The sequence below is a fragment of the Bufo bufo genome, chromosome 5 (assembly GCF_905171765.1).
Source record: "Bufo bufo chromosome 5, aBufBuf1.1, whole genome shotgun sequence".
Taxonomy (NCBI): Eukaryota; Metazoa; Chordata; class Amphibia; order Anura; family Bufonidae; genus Bufo; species Bufo bufo.
Genome location: NC_053393.1, coordinates 313,697,486 through 313,713,639, shown reverse-complemented (window position 1 = coordinate 313,713,639; position 16,154 = coordinate 313,697,486). Strand labels below are relative to the sequence as shown.

The 16,154-nt window shown below is 45.4% G+C and overlaps 1 protein-coding gene across 20 annotated transcripts in view; it reads right to left on the bottom strand.

The window, feature by feature from the left end:
* LOC121002857 overlaps positions 1–16,154 on the bottom strand; it is a 133,638-nt gene that overhangs the window by 89,305 nt on the left and 28,179 nt on the right. Inside the window, exon 1 of one of the 20 annotated variants that reach the window (XM_040434485.1) lies at positions 10,091–10,321. The exons of the other annotated variants lie outside the window; for them this stretch is intronic. The gene's annotated coding sequence lies outside the window, so the exon portion shown is untranslated. Of the gene's footprint in view, positions 1–10,090; positions 10,322–16,154 lie in introns of those variants that run through there. 20 annotated transcript variants of the gene reach the window in all.

Genomic DNA, 16,154 nt, shown 5'->3' with positions numbered 1-16,154 from the left:
TCGGACTGACGTGGCAGTCAGTAGTCAAGTCTTGAGAGGTAGTTGTAGATACGGGTAGGACACCCAGGACCAACGGGTAGGACACCCAGGACCAACGGGTAGGATTCACCTGTAGAGGGAAAATATGGAAAAACGTCACAGCCCAACAGTCAGTCCGGAACGAGACTGGAGGGGAAAAAAAACACAGAACCAACACCCTGCATCAACGTAGATGAGGGGAAGTAGTAACGTAGGAGCTACCAAGGTTTGCGGAGTGACCGTGAACCCTGAGTCAGAGAAGGAAAAAAGGGGCAATCTGAGACAGGCGCTACACAGAAGTAGCCACCTGATGACAGTGGCGGTGCCATACTCCGCCTAAGGAGGAGGCCATGCAGCGTACACCACCGAATTTGGCGTTAGAAGAATCCGTCACCTGACGAAAGAGCCGTGCAGGAGGAGCCAGAGTATGTAATGGCCACTCCAGGACCCCCGTACCGTAGGAGCCGCAGCGTGCCCCGCCAGCACAAACTGAGGGGGCAGACTAGAGGAATCCGATAGAAGCCATGGTACCATACTGCCTAAGGGAAGGAGAGCTAACCTTAAACACTCCACCTGGGAAGGGCGTCGAACAGGAACAGCTGCCAAGCCAGCGTCAGTGTGGAACCCTTACCTGAGGGGATGCCCCACTGCAGCGACTGCGAACGCTAGTACCAGCGTAAAAACCGCACCAGCGGAGAACACGCTGCAAAGCCAAACCAGAGCGCCAGCACAACCACTTCCCACATCAGGAATGGTGGATAACATATTGGAACAGTGGAGGACCATGGACATAGGGACGCTAGGACACATGACAGACGCTGGACAACCCCCTGAAGAGAGAGGTAGTCATATTTCTGTCCCAAACTGGCCCTGAAAGAACAACAAGGACACAACGTGGAAACAGACACAGTATTCACTGGCGGCACCGAAATACCATTAGAAGAAGAGCACAGGGCACCAGCGTGTAACGATACTCGCTACGCCCCACTTGTAGAAGAAACTAAGGCATCTATAGCCGTGGTGTAGTTGAAGTGCAACATCCAAGATGTGTACTCATTCCGCACGGTAGTGGAAGGGCCAATGTTGTAATTATCCCACCAATGAAAGGGGGTAATGCTTGCGGCAAGCACTGCACAGTGGTAGTCCAAGTACGCCACCATGAAGGGTGACAATGTAGTAATGCATCCAGCAGGAACCGAATCCAAGTAGAGAGAGTATGCCTCTTTCGGAAAGGGCAAGGCATATGGAGAGTCCCATATCAATACCCTACCTACTTAAGGGGGTAAGACATACAGTAAACACTGAACCAGGGATAAGCCATAGCGCCACCTATGGAAGAGGCTAATGCATACAGTAAGTACTGACCCTAGTGGGAATGCAGTTCCGTCACCTACCAAAAGGGGAACGCTTACTGCCGGCACTGAAACAGTTCTAGTGCGGTTAGACCCCAATGGAGGGAGGTAATATCCAAGGGAGTACTGCATCCAGTAGTAGTGCAATACTCCGCCCAAGGAAGGGGGTAATGCATACGACAAGTACTGCTGTCTACCTCGGACGCCATCTTGGAAGATCACACCGGAATCACAGCAGAGACCAAACCACTGATCCCCCCCCTTCGGACCGAACCTCTCCAGGGAGAGGAGGGTGCGACTGAGCGTGACCCTAGGGAGGAAGGGCGGGGGTGTGGAGGTGACCGAGGAGGAAAATATCCTGCTCTGGCCCATTGTGTGCAGTCTTAACTCTCAGAATCTTGTCCATGGCAGTCGCAGGCTCGCTGGTGGGAGCTATCAACCAAACTAACTACCCGGGGGTGGAATTGGAACTTCTAAAAGGTACACTCAGCGGATTGCGCAGCCCGTGCTTAACCAACCAAACGACCCCGGAGATTGGGAAGTCCGGAGATCCACCATTGTAGTGCGCAGGCGGAGCTTATCAACCAAACGACCCAGGAGGGTGATTAGGAAGATCCAGAGGTCCACCATTGGATCGTGCAGGTGGAGGATTATCAACCAGACGACCCCGGAGGATGGAATGGGAATTTTTAGAGGTTCTGCACTGGATGGCGAATTATCAACCAAACGGCCCCGGAGGACGGATTGGGAATCCAGAGATCCTGTACTGGAGTGCGCTGGAGAATTATCAACCAAACGGCCCCGGAGGACGGATTGGGAATCCAGAGATCCTGTACTGGAGTGCGCTGGAGACTGTCAACCACACGACCAGAGGGTGGATTGGAAATACTTCAGCTGTCCTCCCTGGATCTGCGCAGGTGGAGGAATATCAACCAACGACCCAGGAAGGGGATTGGGAACTATGAGATGTCCTTTTTCTGCTATAGGACACGGGCCCAGCCTGGTACCCACAGACAGGGTGGTCTTGCGGTGATGAGGCTGAGGGGGGCCCGTATGAATGAGTTTTATTTTTATAAAACTTAAATGCCCAACATCAAGTGGGCAGAGGGGCAGGAAGGGGTTAATTATATAACATGGAAGCACCTGTACTGCAATAGAATCCTCAGAATAATCTGGTGCTGGCCTTCAGTGGCTGGCCAGAAAGGGTTAAGGTGTAAGGTGTCCTGGAGGGGACGGCCCAGTGGCTTCTGGGGGGGGGGGCGCACCCCCCACTCCTCTCAGGGAAGTTATTAACCCCCTAAGAGACCTGACAACAGCGGATCATAGCCTCCTTCGCTCCCTTCCCTGTGTGTCCGCCGGTGCAAGTTCCTGGTCTGCAGCGGGGGAGGTCGGGACTATGCATTAGGGACCTGAGTCGCATTAACAGGGCAGCAGTTGAATGCGCCCGCCCGGCAACGGACGGGGGTTGCACACTGTGTGTCCGCCGGTTGGACGACAGTGCGGGCCGGGCAAAGAATATCGCAGCCGGAGCACCGAAGCGGTGCCGACCGAACGCATACAGTAAAACCCCTCCGGAGCGGCGCGACCAGCGTCCGCTCCGAAGGAGGTGGCAATGAGTTAGGTGCCGCGATAAGTGGAGGGCGCTGGCCCTTATCGATCTGACTCCGGAGGGTGGAGGGGGAGCAGAAGCCTCCTGTCGCTCCCCTCCCTGCATGTGCGCTCCGGACGGCGTATTAACCCCCCATGTGCCGATGTCCCTTCTTGACAACAAGAGGAGTGAAGGGTATGACAGGAGGGGTGCTGATAGCTTGAGGGGAGCTGGTGATGGCCTCAGGCAGACAGGGTGGTCCTGGAAATGGTTTCAGGCCATAAGTATGCCCCTGATTGTTGAATATTATCACCACCATGAGTGAGGGAGGGCCAAGAGGGTTAACCCGGCGTCAGCTCCCGAAGGGTAGATGCCGCCTTGTAGGGGAGGGGGAGCTGCGCTCCGCTCCCTGCATGTTAATACGAAAATAGGGCAGGTCCTAATTCACGCCAGAATGCATACAGCACACCATTAACCCCCTATTGTCCTCCATTCAATAATCAACCAAACGGCCTGTGCCAGAGGGGAATACTTCAGGGGTGCCGGAATGGCTGCAGATGCTGGGCTCTGCTGAAGCCCTGTCTGTTCGCAGACTATTGCACAACGAGGAAGGGGAGACCAACCCAGAGCGTCAAACTTACTCACCTAGTCCCGTGTACTCACCTCTCTTCTCTTTTCTGCCGCCATCTTCACCCCTCCTCTGGTCCAGCAGGGTCACCCCTTCAGCTACTGGCACCGTAGTGGCAGGACGCTGGAAAAGGGGGGCTTGGATGGGAGACCCCTAGGCTGGCGGGATGCAGGGGGAGCGAGGCTGCCCTGGTCCCACCTTGTCTTCTGTGGGGGAGGTAGCAGTGCGGGTGACCGCACTGGCGCAACTCGACCCCGGGAGAACAGGGGAGGAGAGGCGTCCACTGTTTTCCCATCTAAAATAGAAGGAAAAAAATAAACTAATATAAAAAATCTTCAGGAGAATTCCCTGCAGAGCAGGGAGGTCTTGCCTCCTATTGACACTAGAAAAAACTGAAGCTCTGTCTCCAGGCTGGAGGGGGTATAGCTGCCAGGGGAGGAGATAACAGCTTTTACTAGTGTCAAAGCCTCCTAGAGGACATAGCTATACCCACGGTTTCTGTGTCCCCCCCAATGAATATGGGCGAGAAACTCCTTTTAGGCTGCTTTCACACTGACATTTATCTTGTTCCCGCAGGGGAACAGTGTACACCCATGCGCTGCTGGAAGTCCGCCCGGCCCAATTCACTATAAATGGGGAGCAGCGTAGATCTGTCCACAGCACGACAAATACTGCTACACGCACCAAGTAAACGCCAGTATGAAACTAGCCTAAATGAAGTTGAATGTGGCGTCAATAGTCCATAAAGGCAACTGCAATCATCAGGTGTCTGTTTTTTTTTACAGATACTTTGTTACTTTTTTTTAATTTAACTCTTAAAACCAGATTTTGGTTCTTTCTAGTTCTTGTGAATTTATGACGATATGTGAATATAACATTGGGCATAAGTGGTATTTATGAACTCTGCAAATGTTGGACATAGATTTTTAGGAGGAACTGTGCATATAAATTTCTGCTTGGGTCTCACTTTTACCCACTGATATCAACTTCTATGCAATTATAATGACACAAAGTTGCGTAAAGGTGTCTATGTAGGTTTTACCATGGCCCTCAAAGTCCCCTAATGTGAACTTTATTGAAAATCTGTGGATAAACCTTAAAAGAGCAGTGCATGCCGAGACGACCCAGGAATCTCACAGAAATGGAAGACTTTTGCAAGGAAGAATCTTGGCTTTTGGCTGGCTACAAAAAGTGCTTACAAGATGTGATACTAGGTACTAACCATGCAGGGTGCCCAAAGTTTTGCTTTGTGTGCTTTTTCTTTTCAGAATTTAGGTTTTATTTGTACATGTCAAAACTGGGAAAACTGTCCTGTCTACAAATGCAAAATGCCCAAACGCTCATGGCAACTAGTGCACAAGAAAAGTGGAGCTGTTTGTCCATAGCAATAAAGTCATTGCATTTTCAAAAGGGCCTACTATAGGAAATTACTCGACTTCCAAGTGAAGTAGCTCTAAGGAAAAAAAAAAAAATCTCTCCCCTTACGTTGGTTTTCCCCACAGTCTAAAAAATAAAACAAAAAAACAAAAACAAAAGAATCATGACACACACGAGAGTCTCAGAGTTTATGCGAGCAGTTTGGGAACAGGACCATCAACAAGTTTAATAATGTAACATGAAGTTACTCACTTCTGCTCCTTGGATTCTTCATTCACAGCCATATCAAACAAGGCGTTTAACCCTGCAGCAAGAATGAGGGGAAAACAACCCCAACTTCCCACCTGCAACCACTAAAAACTGAAAGCATTGTCAGGTAGCCAAACAGACAGAAGACTGCCAACAGCACCTATAAAGCTGTAATCCAGTAATCTTCTGACTGCAGGACAATGCCACTATAAGGATGCATTCATACGACCGTAAGTGTTTTGCGGTCGGCAAACTGTGGATCCTCAAAACATGGATACGGACAGTGTGTGTTCCGCATTTTGCGGACCGCACATGACTGGTGCTATATAGAGAATGCCTATTCTTGTTCGCAACCAGACAAGAATAGGACATGCTCCATATTTTTTGCAGGGCTGCGGAACAGAACGGAGGCGGACAGCACATGGTGTGCTGTCCACATCTTTTGCGGCACCATTGAAATGAATGTGTCCGCACCCGTTCTGCAAAATTGCGGAACGGATGAGGATCCATTTATACAGTCGTGTGAATGTACCCTAATCTAGATTCCCAAAGCCTAGCCAATGGACAGCTGCCAAATCAGTCCACTGACCTCAAGGTCAATCGGCGCTGATGACCCCACATACTGTAAATTCCATAAATGTGTAACGTCAATTAAAAACATGCACTAATAGTACAAAAATTTTACAGCCATAGCATGGAACCTTTTTTTATTATTATTATTTCCTGGCCAATCAACACATTTTGATGTTGAAGATATCCACATACAACTTCCTTGTTTCTAAAAAGCGCTCAGTTCTAGCAGTTGTACATTCTCCAGAGGCAAGGCTTAAAAGGACATCTCTCAGCAGATTTGTACCTACAGTATGAGACTGGCTGACCTGTTACATGTGCACTTGGCAGCTGAAGACATCTGTGTTGGTCCCATGTCCGTATGTGCTCGCAGTGCTGAGAAAAATGAGGTTTTAATATATGTAAAGGAGCCTCTAGGAGCAGCGGGGGCGTCGCTGTTACTCCTAGAGGCTCTGCTCTCTCTGCCACTGCCACACTCTCTACCCTCTGATTGACTGGGCCATGCAGTGAAAATGTCATCACAACAGGTCAACCAGTTAAACCGCTACTGTACATAGAGACATGTAATATACTATAACTGTCCCTATATACCGTAGAGGATTGTCCCCCTGCATTGCCTGTTGTGAGCGCTTACCGCTCACACAGGCATCGCTCCTGGCGGGAGTACAGGGGAAGAGCTCACTGACAGCACTGGCTATGCTGGTCAGTGAGCAGAAAGGAAGAATGTATATTTATTTATATATTAAATATATGTTTACATTAGTTATCACTTTATTGGCCCCACTATATGACGGAGCAGTGCAGACGCCCACCAGCTTCCAGCCAGTCTTACTAGTCAGCGCAGACGTACGTCCCTTAGCAACGGCTCTGAAAAGGATGGCTGCTAAGGGACATTTCAGCCCTAGTTTTCTACTATAAATAAAGCTTTTCCCTAAATAAAAAGTATATTAGAAAAATGATCCCTAACCCTACACATTAGCAAAAAAAAATGTAAAAATATGACAGTCACACTTTAGTACAACGTCATCCTATCACCTTCTAGTTAGGGAGCATTCACGCGACTATCAGTTTTGTGGTCCGCAAATTGCAGATCCACATAATATGGACATTGTCTGTGTACATCCTGTACTTTCCACTAGCCCCATTGAAAAAAATACCTATTCTTGTCCACATAAAAAGGCAAGAATAGGGCAGATCAGTGTGCTGTCCACGTTTTTTGCAGCCCCATAGAAATAAATGGACGGTGGATGTGGCGAAACCAACCTCGCCACTGGGTTTTGGAGGGGCCTGGTTGCCAGCCTCTTGCCCCAGGATTATGGGCCCTCTCATCAGCGCATGCAAAACTTAAACCCCATGGCGATTTGACTGTGTTTGTGGCATCTGAGCGCTCAGATCCAAGCCATATGGGGACATGTGGGGTTTTGAGGTGTGTGACAGAACCATCTGTCTGGGTAATTGTATTGTATGTTATGTGATGGTACCCAGATAGCTAATTTTATTGTATTTGTGTATTCTGAGTGCTATTCACCTAATAATATGCACTCAGACTTGAGCTATCTGGGAATATGTTAAATGCCTGTGTTTGCTGTGAGGGTGTGACATTGTGTGTTTGGGTGGTGATTCCTGTCCTGTTGTTCCCACATGTGTATTGGTGATTTCCCTTTGTCCTGAGAGATAATTGAATTGCTCCTCGGGTGTCTCCAGGGCAGAGAGGAGGAAACCATGATGCATTGTGGGGATGTGTTGTGTCTGTGTATCCTGAGTGCTACGTATCTGTCCTGTGTCACAGTCTTCCTTCTGGTCCCCTAGGGGCGTGTACACCAGATGGGGAACCTGCATAAATACGGGCGGGTAGCCCTCAATAAAGTGTTCCTGTTTTTACACTCAACATAGAGCCTTGTCTCATGTGTGTGGGGGATTGCTATACTTGTATACTCCCCTGGCTATTACTCCTAGCTCTTGTAAGAGCTGTTCCTTTTCCTGGTTCCTGTGGTGGTATCGGTGTCGAGCGGAGTGGCTTGGAGTCCTCGGGAGGCACTGGGAGCATTTATCAACGGAGGTACCCCGGTCGGGGTGCCAGGAGATCCGTTACATTGGTGGCAGCAGTGGGAATGTTAAATGTCTATGTATTGAAAAGGGTTGTGACATTGTATGTTTAAAATGGTGATTTCTGTTCTGTTGTCCCCACATGTGTATTGGTGATTTCCCTTTGTCTTGAGAGATAATTGGGATTACTCCTCGGGTGTCTCCAGGGCAGAGAGGAGGAAACCATGATGCATTGTGGGGATGTATTGTCTCTGTGTATCCTGCAGTGCTGCATATCTGTCCTGTGTCCCAGTCTTCCTTCTGGTCCCCTAGGGGCGTGTACAACCAGATGGGCTTGGTTGTTTTATACCGCCCTGTGGTGCGGACCTGTATTTGCAACAACTGTAATAAAAACCAGGCTGGGTGTGCCAGCACCTCAGACCACTGCTTGACCCTCAACACGGAGCCTTGTCTCGTTATTGGGGGGATCCACTGTATGCTGTTAGAGACTGATTGCCAGGAGTGTAAGCTGATTCCTGTTCGTCTGCTAGCAGCTATTCGTGACGTCCCAGTTTGGAGTGCTATTTTGTATCCAGTTCGGGAGTTTGGTGTTCTGCAGTAGCTGTGCCTGTGTCTCAGAAAGGAGCATATCGCCTAAACTGATTTTAACCCCTTGTCTGCTGAAACGGTCCGTTACAGTGGATTTGAAGCACATTTCACCCATGCTTTGCACAAGGTGAAATCCTTTGGGGGCAATCTTCAGCACAAGGGTTCTTTCCCACGAGTAGCTCTTTCCCATGTAGCGAATGCAATAGCATCCGGACTGAATCCTGACCTATTAATTTCACTGCGTTCCGGAAATAAATCGCAGAGCATGTTCTATAATGTACATTTTTCACTCAGCCCTGGCTATATAGAAGTGAATGGGGCATTTGTGAAAAATAGAAGGCATCCAGATGCAATGTATTTTTCACTGATGGTTACTAGATGTAGATATTCTTCAGTTTTTCTTCACATAGCTTTAGAGTAGGCAAAGTTATAATAAAAATATTATCTTCTCAACCACCTGCCAGACTTGCAGTGATGTCATGTACACCATTCAAAAGACTACAGCAGCCAATCGCTGGCCACAGAGGTCATGTGCACATGTACAAACAGTGACTGGCTGCAGCAATTATGACACACGTGACGTTTTCACTGCAAGACCAACAAGGACTGGAGATGATGGACTAAATGGATGAGTACAAGTTCAATCCTCCTCCTGTAACTGCAGGTACTTCAACGACATCATGTAGGTCATTCATTTGACTAGTGCAGTCAATCACTAACCTCAATTGTCATTTGCCACAAATGAGCATGCGACCACTGAGGTCAGTGACTGGGTTGCAAGAGGTCATCTGTATGATTGAGTGAATTCACCACTTCTGGCAGGAGGTTGTGTTTTAAACGTGGCAGTATAGTTTATTTTATTCCATTATCTCAGCCAGGTTTAGAAAACCCCAGAAAACCTCAATAGGATGGGGTATCCGGAGGAAGGATTCTCAACTATTTACAGAAAGGGCCTGCAGGAAAAAGTTAGATGGAATGTGACTTTCTCCTCCAAGATAATACAAAGTTTTGCATGGAAAAAAGAAATAGGTATGTTTAAAATATATGCTAAAGACACATTCACGTGGGAGATTGGTGTGATATTCTCAGTAAATCTGTTTATTCTGCCTCCCATTGTTTCCTCAAAGGGAATCAGCTGTGCCTTCACAAAGCAAAGAGCTCATCTTTAATGGGAAACGTGGGCTGGGTGTCCGCAGAGGGATTAGCCGCCAATCAATAGAGGTAATTTGTAGCATTCAAACTACACATTCGCTGGCATATACCCAAGCGTCAGCCCCAGATTTATGATGCGGACTCCACTGCAAACACACTGGATACTGACATGTATTTTCTGCTGTGTGAATATACCCTAAGAATTATATCCATCATTCACCGACATTACTTCTGAAAGTAGTGTTAAAATAAATGCTATGACAAGTGGATTTCTCCGAGGGTAAAGGAAACTGTACTTGAACCCAATCTAAATGTTTAATGTGATGGTGAATTGTATAGAAAATAAATTTATTCAGCTTGCCCCTCCAGTTAGTGTCAAAGAACATGTAATGGCAAATGCCAGTGCCTAAAAAAGGAGGGTTTTTTTTGTAAAAGAGTAGACAATAGCATTGCACAGAAGCTCACAGTCTCCCTAGCAAATGCATAGAAGTATGGATCCATGTCAGAATTAAAATACACTACCTGATTTATTAGTTGTGCCCAAAGCCTTTTAAAGTGAGAAGCAAATCAGCCCCAAAACAAAAGAAAAAAACAATTAACCTTATGAAAAAAAGCAAGTTCACAATTACTTGGGAAAACAAACTTTTTTCCACTGAAAGAATAGCAAGTTAAAAGCCTTAAGGATCCAGTTATCCCCATGTGGAAAGGAATCCTCTGTTGTATTGTGGAGAAGTGAAAAGAAGCAGGCTACCCATGAAGACGTTTATACCCCTGATGAGGCAATTGCTGCAGACGGTTCAATACAATGCAGTCAAATACAAGTTAACAGTTATCCTGATATAGTTTCTGCACAGTCCTTGGAAAGAAAAAAAAAAGGTGATGATTTTGTGGACTAAACGTTTGAACCTACATCAGGCAATGCCACAAAGCACACCAACAATAAGAACGTGTTAGTAAATCAATTCACTATGCAACAAGGAAGTGCCAAGATTCCCCTCAAAGACGGAAGAATTACTGGACGCTACTTGTAAAAGTACAGGTCGATAGCACCAACTATGTACCTTTATTAATATTTCTTAAATTATATAATGACTACCCTATAAACACACTTACATTGCTGTAAATTCCAGTCATAAATCCACTATAGGGGTATTTCCATCAACACACGGAGTATCCATAGGATTCAGGCTGCCAGTCTCCCCGTATAGTATTTAAGTGGCCGTACCCTATTTCACTTTATTGGGCCAGGCATGACCACTACGTTTCACTATTACAACTTTAAATACCTCAGCTCTGTTCTTAGAACAGACCATTGTCTGTATGTAAATTATTAACAAAATATCTACATTATATGACCATATATTATTTAAAAGGGGTTGTCTTATAAAGGCCTTGTCTCGTTGTCGGGGAAAGCTGCACCGGAACAATTTCTCTGCAACTGAGAAATGAAAGATTACTTGTGGGCTTTCCCCATTTTATTAACAGATGTGTATTTTTATCAAAATAGTTTGAATTTAGAAATATACTTCAGTTTAATAACAAATAATAAAAGCCAAGTGTAATAAGCAACAGACAGTTCCTTGCTGCCTCATCCTCGCCTCTTTATGAACACTGATTGGTTGACAGCTGCATAACAAATACAGCACCTGAATCTGGCTCACTTTTATTGACTCGCTTAGCCTGGTTAATTTAGGGAGGAGTTATTGATTGATTAGCATTCCTTTAAATCTTCAATGTTTCTGGGTATAGTGAAAGATCTTTGCATTTGTTCCCAGTTTCTTGATCACACAGTCACAATCTAGTCTATTGGTATTGTATTTGTGTACCCTTCGTTAGTGTTTGATTTGTCCGGGCCATCTTGCTGGGTTATACTGCACAACAAGGTCAGTTCTGCAGCTCTTATTTTTGCTGTCTGTTGTTCACCGCTCTCTATTTAAATCCCATTACCATCTTCAGCCTATTCCATTGCCAGACTTCCATCTGCTTTACCTGTTGCCACCATCATTGAGTTTCAGTCATCTATTGAGTCATTTCTGTGTACCTGTTGCATGCCAAAGTCATTAAGTGCTTCATATATTTTTCTTGTGGCCAGTTATTTTCCAGTTGACAATTTTGCCCTACTGCAAGTCCTTGGGGAAGAAAGGCAACTGCTATAGGTTAAGTCCAGTTCTGCAGTATTGTGAAAAACTAGCAGCATTTCACCAAGGTCACCTGTATTTAGAAGATTTGCCCTCTATAAGGCAATGCCTTTTTTTAAAAAAGCTGTAGCCCCAGATTCAGAAATGATTGCCATTATCGCCGGGACAAGTTGCACTTTGCCATACGTTTCATCTGCAGCAGCCACTATGCAGGAATTGAAGCAATCCTTGCTAGCCTTTTAAAATGCTAGATCTGCCATAGCAGGAGTTGTTGTTTTCAGTGTCTCTTTGCTCTGGACACCTTTGGGGGCATTTTTTTTATTATTATTACATTGCACTCATTTTAAGCTAAAAATCATATTTTCAATGGGTCCTTATTAAAAATGTGAGCCCCTTTCTCTGTACAGCCTTGAGATTCTCCAGTATCATGCTCCCCGTAGCTCAGCTGACAGCTCCTCATCTCTGATGTTATAAACACTCATCAGAGCTAAATTCTTCAAGAATGTGGCTTAAAGGGCATGTACAACTTTGGGGTAATTTTTTTAAATTATTGCATTGTACTTATGAGCTAAAAATCATTTTTTCAATTGGTCTTTATTAAAAATATGGAATCCTTAGAGAGATTAGAGAATAGAGAGATTTGAATTCTCTTTTCCATCAGTCAGGGAGCTAACAGGCTCCTTATCTCTGACATTTTAAACACTCATCAAAGCTTAATTTATATCTTACTGATAACAATGTGGCTTAAATAAGTGTTTAGGACCTCTTAGTAGATTACAGATAAGGGTTATTAGATGACCAGCACAAAGTGAAAGTAGAATGCACACAGCAAGCAAAACAGTTAACCCTTTGTTACTGAACAGCTCAATATAAATAAAGACCAATTGAACAAATTATTTTAGCCCCAAATGAGCCCCCCAAAATACTGTCCCAAAGGTGTACACAGCCTGTAAATAAATGTTTTTGAGCTATTAGTAATTTATAGATAAGGGTTATTAGATGACTGGCACAAAATAAAAGCAGCATTCTAACAGTTAGGCAGAAGATTTAACCCTTTATGACAAAGCTGCTGAATATTTTTTTTAAATAAAGACAAATTGAAAAAATTATGTTAAGCCTATGATGAGTAAAATGCAATCATAAAAATAAAATTGCCGGGGTACATAGCCTTTAAAGGGGTTATCCAGGAATGTGAAATTGATTACCTACCCTCAGGACTGGTCATCAATATCAGATCTGCGGGGGTCAGACTCCCAGGACACCCGCTGATCAACTGTTTGAGTGCGAAGCCTCTTCCTCGGCCAGTGACATCACTGTACATCGGTCATGTGGCCTAGGCGAAGCTCAGTCCCATTCAAGTAAATGGAGCTGAGCTGCAATATCAAGCACAGCCACTATACAATGTACGGCGCTGTGCTTGGTAATCTGTGAAGAGACCAAAGTGCTCACTGGACTTAAGATTAGCCGTCACGGTGCGGTTCACTGTGACAGTTGTGATCGTGCAGGCTGGCTGCATGCTCTCTCGCGTACTGGCTGCAGGCTGAAACCTGTGTGTGCAGGTTGCTTGGGGCTGCAGTGTATTGTGTGCACTATGCCTGTGAACGTGTGTACTCCCCATGTCTGTATCTCTGTGGTTCCTGCCACCGATGCAGTGCAGGCTGGCTGCATGCGGTTTGTGTACTGGATGTGGGTGTTCCCATGTTTGCTGGTTCTGCCATGCGTGCTAGCTGCGGCCTTGTGTGTGAACCGTGCTGATTTCCCAAGTGGTTTATGGTTTTTTTTGGGGGTTTTTTCAGCTTCACATTCATTTCAATGGGAGAATCAGCACAGATTCCGATCCACTTGTGATTGTGTGTTCTATGGTTCTGGCGGGGTTAACATTCCCTGATCTGTTCCTGGGTGTGGCTTATCAGGTGCCCTTGTTTTTGCAGCCATTTCTACCAGTGAGATGTGGGGCTTGGGGTGAGTCGGTCTTGTGCCTTGCTGAGTGTAGCCCCTTGCTGCTGACCCATGGGGTTTTGCCATCTGCCCTTCTGTGTGGTGTCACCTGGTTAAAGTGTTGTTGATGTTTTTGCCTCGTCTGATCTTCTGTACCTGTTCTATGGTGTTGTTGTATCCTTGTCCATGCATTGCCTGATCTACCTGTTCTGTGTCTTGATCCACTCTGTTCCATGTTTAGACTAGCAGTGCTCTAACTACGTCTGATAGCTTGGCAGTACTTAACTGCTCCTGATCCTGTCTTCTGAACCAAAAATCACATGGGAAATCAGCACAGATTCAATGTTAATTTCTTCAGTGCATTTTCAAAAATCCGTTGTGTGAACATACCCTAACACATTATACCTAACATATAGAAGCACTGAAACATCTAATTAATTTTTACTTATAGCTGTTCTGAGATGACTGCAGACATGCCCAGTAGTGAACTTCCTCCTCAGGTCTTTAGAGGAGGAACTTACTACTGAACATGTGCAGCACAGTTTCAGGCATTGTAAAGGGCCTTGAAGCAGAATGAAGATACCTAGTATAAGGCTAGGGCTACATGGCGACACTGGTAACGCGACAGCTGTCGTGGTCAGGATGGCTGAGTAGCGACTATCCCATAGAAATGAATGGGATTGCCGAGGCACTTGCAAGAAATCCAACACGGTTGGATTTCTTTGGGCTCACCACTACTCAGTGATCCTGCTCGCAACTAGTGCCGCCATGTAGCCCTTGCCTAAGGGACAGGAGAGAAAATAGGAGAGGTGAGAACTGATTTTCTATCACTACTAGAACCCCTGCTTATCACTCTTTTTAGTAAGTGGGGCCAGTTTCACACTGGCGTTAAGCTTTTCCAGCAGGGGAAGTCCGCCCGGCCCCATTCACTATAATGGGCACCAGCCGGAAATCTGGCCGCAGCCCGGCACATATGCCAAGGGGCAGCCGGACAAAAACAGTTATTTGTCCAGGTGGCCTCTTGGCATATTTGCCATGCTGCGGCCGGATCTCCTCCCCTACCCATTAGGTCTCTTTCACACAAGCGAGTTTTCCCGCACGGGTGTGATACGTGACATTAACGCATATCACCCGCACTAAATCCTGTCCGACTCATTTTAATGGGTCTGTGTACATGAGCATTTTTTCACGCATCAGTTCTGTGTTGCGTGAAAAATGCAGCATGCTCTATATTCAGCGTTTTTCACCGGCCCTATAAAAGTGAATGGGGGTTCAGCAAAAAACACATTTCACCCGCAAGCAAGTGCGGATGCAATGCGTTTTTTCACTGATTGTTGCTAAGAGATGTTGTTTGTAAACCTTCAGTTTTTTTATCACGCTGGTGAAAAATTCATTGCACATGCGCGGAAAAAACTGAACGCAATTGCAGACAACTTGCTTGCAAAATCGTGCGAGTTTTCACTGAACACATCCGGAGCCAATCTGTCACGCTCGTGTGAAAGAGTGCCTTATAGTGAATGAGGCCAGGTGGACTTCTGGCAGCACATGTGTGCAAACAATAGTACAGATCCAGCAGGCGAGCGTGAAACGGGCCTTAGCTTGAATAGAACATGAACTACATTATGATTAACATTTCTAAACTTTTTTCTAAATATATATGACGTAATAAATTCATGTGAACAATATTAATACCAGATAATATTTAATACATGTAGGGCACTGGAGCACTATACAAACATTGCGCCCGCTCGCGCGTGTAGTGGGAGTCATGACCGGAGGACCCTTGGCTAATTACCGCGATCGGCAATAATTTCGATTGCAGTAATTAAAGCCTTAGATGCTGTGTCAAGTTAAGATAAAAACCCAGAAGCTTGCGCTTCGGCTTGTTAACGGCATCCTATGTGGCCAATGAGGATGCAGGTTAATTGATTTTAATGCGGCTCAGTCCTCGCTGAAGAGGATAAGGGCACTCAAGCTGCAATTCTTATTTGGTGGCCACCAGGTGGCAGGCCAACATAAGAAATTGAGTAATAGTCAGTAACAAATGCATTTTAAAAATCCATGATTGTTCAAAATTAAGAAATTTCTGTACTCTCAAATACGAGTGTCAAAATCATGACAAAAAAAAAGTAAAAAAAAAATATTAGTATAAATAAATAATATAAAAAGTTCAAATCACCCCCCTTTTTGTGTAATAAAAATATAAATAACTAAATAGCAAAAAATATAAAACATCATAGGTATCACTGCAACCGAAAACACCACGTACTATTAAAACAAAAATATATTTGTCCAATAACGGAAAAAAAGGTCAAATGGCCAATTTGACATTTTTTCATTGCTTCTCTTACCCAAAATTTATTGGGTCAGTTCTGCAGCAAACTGAAATGCTAAGGGAACACAACCCATAAAATGGTGGAGGAATTGCATTTTTTCTTCAATTCCACCCATTTGGAATTTAATTTACCGCTGCCCACTAAATTGTATGCCATAATTTAATGGTGGCATTA